Here is a 7,973-nt window from a genome sequence, read left to right as displayed (position 1 = left end):
TTCATTACTAACCCCGACTGCCCACTTTCTTTCTTTCAGGCACCATGTAAGTAAGTATTCATCAGTCCGTCCGTCAGTCAATCCGTCAATCCGTCAGTCAGCCGTGCCTTTCCACTCAGAATTCAGATTATTCAGGGTGGCTAGTGTTGATTTCAAAGGATACGGAGTAGTGATGCCATCGCAAAAACAAGGAAATGGCTAAGCAAACCGAACCGTGAATCAGAGTGTACAAAATTGTACAAATTAAGTTGAAGTCATGGCAAAGGCGAGCTGAAACTGACAGACAATCTTTGCAGAGTATGAGGAGGAGCAGCAAGGGGGGCAGGAGAGGCGAAGCGGAAGGGGACCGTAGGTGCTGTCGCGCTGCCCTACTTCCTTCTTTACTCCTGTGCCAGCCAACAGCCAGTGCTCTTGGGTCGCTCGCAACAGTTCCCGAGCCTCTTGGAAGGCCTGTCCGTGGAAAAGAATGGCTGGAGAAGATGGGCCCTGGACTGATCCGACCGGGCTGCTCCTTTCCCTTTCTCCCTGCTGCTACATATAAGCCGCTTTTCTCCACCCTCTTTTAGCCCAGTGCAGATCCAGCAGTGAGCTGCGGGGCCGGACCTCTGCGATCTGCTCTGGTTGGAACAGACTCTAAGTTATGGGAAGATCCAAACCGCAAGCACCGGGGTCTCAGCCCAGCGAGGGAGCAGGCAGGCAGGCAGGCCCGGCTGGAACGCAAGCAGGTGGCCACAGCACACACTCCAAAGCAGGAACCAAGCCTGGTCCAGGGGTCAGCAGCAAAGGGTACGGAGCCCTCCGGCAAGAGCCAGGAAGCAAGCAAAAGGCAACGAACCTGAAGGACGCTTGCCTTGAAGATGCATGGAAGGGACACCTGGCCACACCTGGCTGCATAGCCGTGAGGGAAATGCTGCCCGTCCTGCCTTCTGTGGACTCCAAGGGCCAAGGTCCGCCGGTCCAGCACAATCGCAGCCAGCTGGTGGGAAACACAAAGCAGGATATGAGTGAAGCAACTCAATCATAGAATCACAGAATAGTAGAGCTGGAAGGGGCCATGAAGGCCATCAAGTTCCACCCCCTGATGCTGCAGGATACCAAGTCACACCATCCCACTCAGATCCAGTTCCTTCTTGAATGTCTCCAGACTGGGAGAGCCCCCCACCTCTCCAGGCAGCTGGTCCCACTGCCGTGTTGCTCTGACAGTGAGGAACCTTTTCCTGATGTCCAGCCTGAATCTGGGTTGTCGCAACTTGACTTGATTCTTCCATGTCCTGCACTCTGGCACCAGCAAGAACTCTTGATCTTCCTCTTTGAAACATAGAAACAGAGTGAGTCAGAAGGGGCCTCCCAGGCCATCTAGTCTGACCCCCGGCTCCAGCTGGCTCCGCTCATGACATGCCCACCATGTGCACATCCAGCCTATCCTTGAACACCCGCACCTTTGTGACAGCCTTTCAGGTCCTTACAGAGGGATATCATGTCTTCTCTTCAGTCTTCTCTTCTCGAGACTGAACATGCCCAGTTCCCCCAGTCTCTCCTCACAGGGCAGTGTTTCCAAATCCTGGATCATTTTTGTCACCCTCCGCTGGACCCTTTCTAATTTCCCTGCACCTTTCTTAAATCTTGGTGCCCAGAACTGGACACAGTATTTGCTGTCCATGTTCCCCAGCAAGTGGCGTACAGAAGCTTATGGTTTCTGATCCTGGAGGCCTCATCCGGCCCGGTCGCCACTGGCAGGCTTCTCCTCCACACATTTCTGCAGCTTGGGCCACAATCGCCTGCTGGTGAGCTTCTAGAAAGGGGACCTGGCGGAAAATGCCAAGGGCAACGGATGCAGAAGCTGCAACGGAACCTTCTTGGACTTTTGGTATAATTGCACCTGTGGGAGGACACACGGCAGCCAAACGCCGACACCGGGGCTCTCCACACGCAAACCTTCCGTGATACAGAGGAAATGCGGCTGGCCTCCCATGCAGAGCTCTCGTAAGAACCGAACTCACGGGACAAGCTTTGAAACTTCAGAGCAGTCTTGAAGTGTGTGATGATGGCTCCTCAGCAGCTTTCACGCCGCAGGAGGGAAACTTGTTACCACACTGCTCAGCAAGGCATCCAGCTTTCCTCTAAGACCCAAGTAAAAGAGGCCGGACCGTCCGTCCGTTTGATCTGTGCGGTTCCATGAGCGTCGCCGGCCTGCTCTTCCTCGGTGCCGAAGAGCCCGGCTGCTGCCTGCTGTGACGGGCCCCAGTGGCAGCGAGGAAAGCTTCCGCAGCGCCTCAGCACCCGAGCGCCTCCATTTGCAGACTCTGGCCTAATTAACTGCTGATGAGAATCCGTCTCCGGGCCCCCTCGGCTCTGCTGGCTCCGCTGTTAACGATGACCGAGCGAGCCTTCGACCGCCTGCCAGCGAAGGCTGACAAGCCCTTCACGGGAAACATTATCGAGCACCTTGCAATACCTCGGCACGGCAGGGCAGGGCAGGCGCTGGGGGTCCCCGGGGCCAGTTCAGCGCCCGCGAAGCCTCTGCTCGGCAGGCCCACGGAGATTCCCATTGGCCGAGAGCCAGCGGGCCCAGCCCCGTTAGCAAGGACAGGCCAATTAAGGATAGCCGATCGCAGAAGCCTTTTAACCTTTGGGCTTATTAGCTGTCCCTCTTTCTCCAGTTGCTTGAGGCAATTTCAGAGCAGATGAAAATAACACCACGAAGCGCCTCCAAGCCGAAGATCGCGATCAGATTATCCCCATGCCTTCCGGCAACTCTGCCTGCAGATGCGTAGCAAAAAGTAGGGTGTTCCCCCTTCTCTACCCCGTGTCCATTCCCTTTCCCTCCCTCTGCCCTTGCCCTGGGGTTGCACTGCTGTCCGCAAGTGTCCCGGGACGCTTACCTGCCCTCGGGCGCTCGGCCAGGTGCCCTGGGATGCGCCTTGGTGATGTTATATTGTTCAAGGATGGGCTGGATGTGCACGTGGTGGGCATGTCATGAGTGGAGCCGGCTGGAGCCAGGAGTCAGACTAGATGGCCCCAGAGACCCCTTCGGACTCGCTCTGTTTCTGTGTTTCCATATACCCAGTCAATTATTTAAGGTGATTTTTACTATATAACCGAGATTAAAGGGAAGGCCTCCCCAAACTCCTTGAACCCAGGGTCGGATTTGCAGGTCTATTGCCTCTGTATGTGGAAGCTCCATTCAGCAGCCAAACCACACAAGTCTCCACTCCATTTAAAGAGTAGGAATTGTCCAGTTGGCAGACCTACAGAAAGTCCGGAATCAGCACCAAAGGCTCCATCTACATTCAGTGCAGGCAGATGTTTTGATCTCCTTCAGACATGGCTGGATCCTGTGCACTCAGCCAGCTGCTGAGGACAGGGGCTGAGCGCTGGCCAAGCTCTGGGGTCTCCATCGGACCGTTCTGCTGTGGGCGACCCTGCCCGGAGGCAGCTCAGTGGGTGTCGCTGGGCTCTTGGCTCTCGGCTTCCCTGCCTCTCGCAACCCCCCCCCAAGTTCAGGGGTGGACCTGGGGAGGGGCGATGGACCCAGCCCTTCCTGGAAGCCGCGGCCCGGAGCCTGCAAGTGCTGAGCCGGGCTGTGAAGAACGGGCGTTTGAGGGCGCGCTCTCATACGGCTGCCATGAGTCAGGGACAGCTTGACAGCCCGCAGCAGCCACAGCTGGGGAGGGGGAATGGAGGCTCTCGGGGTCCCGGGAGGGCCACCCCTCCAGCAATGTCACCCTGCCCCCGTTTGCACTCTCCAAGTGATGGCATGATAATCCAGGACTGGGATCCGGGCTCGGCCCTGTGCGAAACCCCCTGCCGGTCACGCTCTCCGCCTGCAGAGCCTCCGAGGCCGCCTCCATCGCAGGATTCTTGGAATGTCTCTTGAATGAAGGAATGAAAGCCCCCCAACTCCCCCCCCCGCTCTTCCGTGTCATCCTGCGGCCCGCCACGCTCGTGGCAGCCCTGCGCACCCCCTTGTGGAGGTGCCCGGCCCCTCCGCAGAGCCTTTGAGGACGAGCCGCTGCCGCTTTTCCCTCTGCCTGGTAATTTTTTTAATGAGACCACCCCGGGAGTGAGCAAGCTTGCCAACTTTTCCTGATTTTATTGCTGGCCCCGTGAGATTCATTGCCTTATTAACGGCCTCCAAAAATCACAAGGCTTGCAGTGCGAAAATCGTGATTGCATCAGCTTTCATGCCTTGGACGAGAAGAACGGACTTCCTTCTTCTCTTCTTCGCCCACTCGGTTTGGGGGGGGGGGAGTGTTAAATGGGGGCAGGAGGGGGGCATGCCAGCAAGTGGGACCCTTCCGGGTCCGGCCTCCGCACTGAGAAGCCCGTGGCCGGCCCGCCATCACCACCACCCCCCGCGAGGGCAAGAGACGGGGCTCAGGCAGGGCCCGGAAGGGGCTTCCATGGCAGGCGTGCCCCCTGCAAGCAAGACCCGGGCGGCTGCCCCGACCGGGGGGGGGGGGGGCCGCGAAGGCACCCATCCAGGGCTGCCAACTTCCCCAGGGCTCGGCCAGGCCATGGCTAGTAACTCCCTTTCCTTTCCCTCGGAAGAGAAAATGCACCAGGCAACAGAGAGCTTTTTCGAAACTTCATTGCAATAACGGGAGTCGGAGGGTTTCCTTCCCCTTGCCAGCTCGCGGAGCACATGCCCACATCCCATAATTATTCCCTTTCCCCGTCCGCTTCCTCCCTCCTCCTCTCCCTCATTTGGGTGGTTGCAATCTTTTCTGCCTGCCTGTTCAATACCTGCTCTGAGACCTGTTCTTCCCTCCCACTCTGTCCCTCCCAGGTGCATTATAACGAGCTTATTTTCTATGCGGGGTGTGTTAGTTAATATTCATGAGGCCATTGAGCACGGGCCCTGCCATCTTATCTACCTGCCAATCCCCTCCTGCTCTCTGATCCCAGTCCCTCCCCCCATGGCTAAGGAATTTTCTCTGCTACATTTTCACCCTTCCCATTTTCTCGTTTGAAAGCATCCTTTCATCCCTATCGGGACAGGCTCTGGGAGTGAAGAGATGGTGCCCCACATAAGGTGGGGTAGCCATAGCTGTGGCCGTAGGGTCCCTGGATTGGAGAGGCCCTCAGGACCCTCTTCCAGTGAGAGCCAATGCGACGCAGCAGTTCAGAGCGCTGGACTGGGTCTCTGGGGATCCGGGTTCTGAAGATAAGGAGGAGAGGGGGAGGAGGAGCAAATCCAAGGGTGTCAGGCCATGGGGCAGGCCGGGGCCCTGCAAGAACTCCCGGCACTGACGGTGCTGCTCGGGGACGAGACTCCCCCAGCGATGTGGGGCAGCAAAGCTTCTCTCCAAGCGCTTGGCCGGTGCCAGGGCTCCCGGCTGCCACCCGTTCTCCAGCGCACGGAGCCGCCCTGGCCGAGACGGCGATCTGGAATGGCAGCCGGGATCACTTGCCGCGGGGCCTGGCCGGCCCAGGCAATGGCCGTCTCGAGGGTCAGGGCCCTTCAGCCCCCGAAGCCCTGCCAGGCAAGCAGGAGAGTGACGGGGACTGAGCTAGCCTCCTGGCCAGGCTGGGGGCATCTCCACTGCTGCGCCTCTCGCCCGCTTCGGCTCCTCTGTGGTCTGGGTTGCCCCGCATGGAGCCCTCCCGCCCAGGCAGAGAAATGGCCCCGACCCACCGTGTGCTGCCCTTGGGATCTGCATTGCCATGACAGATGCTGGGAAGGAACTTCCGAAGGAACTTCCCGGCTGCTTACTCACCCAGTACTTCCAGCAGTTGTCCAGAATTCGAATATAAAGCGGGGCTTAAGCACCTCTTAAAAGACTGAGAACCCTTTTCCAAGACCTGGAAGTGCTTCAGGCTCAATTATGAGACCGAAGGCCGGCTGGCCTCCCTCCTCTCTCAGCCTCCCTGGGCGGATGACGCATCCATCTCCGCCTAATCACAGCTCAGCCTGCACATTAAGTCCTTCTCTGGGCATGCTTAGCATTGCAAAACATGGCTTGCTGACGCCAATCAGCGGCAGGGTGTGCTTGCAGGAGACCTTCGGAGAAGCTTGGCGCCTTGTTGGAAGCCAGAAGAGTTTCAGGCCTGGAGCTCTCGGATGCCTTGGCCCACAACTCCCATCAGCCTTAGCCGGCATAGTCAGTGGTGGCGGATGATGGAAATTGCAGGCCAGCACATCTGAGGAGCCACAGTGCCTGGAGACCCTGGTGTCCTGGAAGCTGTGGGCCTTTGTTTATCTCCGAACTTGCATAGCAATACACACCTAAAAGGCAAGATGGAGAAGGAGGTCGTGTGCTTCCACCGGTTTCCCACTGAGGTAAAAAGAAGGGCTTCCTTTTATCTTCCTGGATCTCCCACCCGTCAGCTTCATGGGATGATCCTTTTGCTTGCTAGTATTATGGGGGAGTCTTTCCCAGCTGCAATGTATGGCTGTGAGAGCTGGACCTTAAGGAAGGCTGAGTGCCGAAGGATTGGGGCCTTTGAATTGTGGTGCTGGAGGAGACTCCTGCGAGTCCCTTGGACCGCAAGGCGATCAAACCGGTCAGTCCTAGAGGAGATCAACCCTGACTGCTCTTTAGAAGGCCAGATGCTGAAGATGAAGCTCAAATACTTTGGCCACCTAAAGAGAAGGAAGGACTCCCTGGAGAAGCGCCTGATGCTGGGAAGGATTGAGGGCAAAAGGAGAAGGGGAGGGCAGAGGATGAGGTGGCTGGATGGGGTCACTGGGGTGGTGGGTGAGGGCTTGGGTGGACTCAGGGATGGTGGAGGACAGGAGGGCCTGGAGGTCTGTGGTCCATGGGGTCATGATGGGTCGGACGCAACTCTGCGCCCAAGCAAGCAAAAGTTATGGGAGAGGGCGCAGGATGCATCTCGTTCCACTTTGCACACCAGGCACAATTTGAAGCACTTCCGCCATCTGGCCACTCACCCTTTCTTCAAGCGAAGCAATTCCGGCACTTGCCATGGTTCCTGGGAGAGGAGCAGCTGCCACCCCTTTGTCGTTTGATGGTCCTTCTCTGCCCATTTTCCAGCTCAATGACATTCTTTTCCGGGTGAGATGACCAGAACCGTTTACATTCTTCCAAGCATCACTGCACCAAAGATGGGCGTACGGGGAGGGCCATGTCAGCCATTTTAGTTTCAATCTTTTCCAAATCATATGGCTAACAGGGAGTTTGTCCTCTTCACAGCAGCTGTGCACTAGGCCGACATTTTCATGGAACTGTCCTCCACCACCTCCCCAAGATCCCTTCCTTGCCCTGTGGCTGCCAGCCCAGATCCCATCAACCTGTGCTGGAGGGTGTGGCTTGTTGCCCCCGTGTGCAACTGTGGGGCAGGACGTGGGGTGGAAGAAGGCCGTCACGGCATCCGTTCCCTGCCCTCCTGGTGACATTCAAGCCATAGATTGCTGATGTTCTCCGCAGTGTCCAAAGTGTGTCATGCAGCTAGGCATGCAACCTGCAACAGGTGCGCAGGAAGATCGGAATTCCAGGAATGGGGTGGTGGGGTGGGGAGAGGGCGACCTGGAAAGGAGGCCTGGTCCTTGCCAAAGTGGCCAGCTTGAACGCAGAGGAAACCCCACCTCCTTGCCTATAAAAAACCAGCATTCCCCGCCCCTCGAAAGCTAGCCCTCAGAGATGAGGCAGCTCATTAATATTTATTTATCTAAACCTGCCCAATGGTGTCCCAGCCCCTCTGGGCAGCTCACAAGATAAACACACAATGAAAACCAAGAACCACACATGAAAAATGAAGTAACGATGACGTACAAGCTGAAATACAAAACAAGGGTCATGGCACATTAGTTATTAAATATTTTTTTAAAGGAATTTCTTTGCCTGGCGCCGAAAAGAAAGTAAGAAAGGCGCCAGGTGGATCTCCTTGGGGAGAGCATTCCAGATGTGGGGAGCAGCTGCAGGAAAGGCCCTGCTCCTCGGGGCCCTCCCTCTCGCCTCCTTAAGGGATGGCTCACACAGGAGGGTCCCCCGCATGGATCTCCAAGCCCG

The sequence above is a fragment of the Varanus komodoensis genome, unplaced genomic scaffold (assembly GCF_004798865.1).
Source record: "Varanus komodoensis strain SLA01 unplaced genomic scaffold, ASM479886v1 scaffold3, whole genome shotgun sequence".
Classification (NCBI taxonomy): domain Eukaryota; kingdom Metazoa; phylum Chordata; class Lepidosauria; order Squamata; family Varanidae; genus Varanus; species Varanus komodoensis.
Note: the sequence above shows the minus strand (reverse complement) of the source record.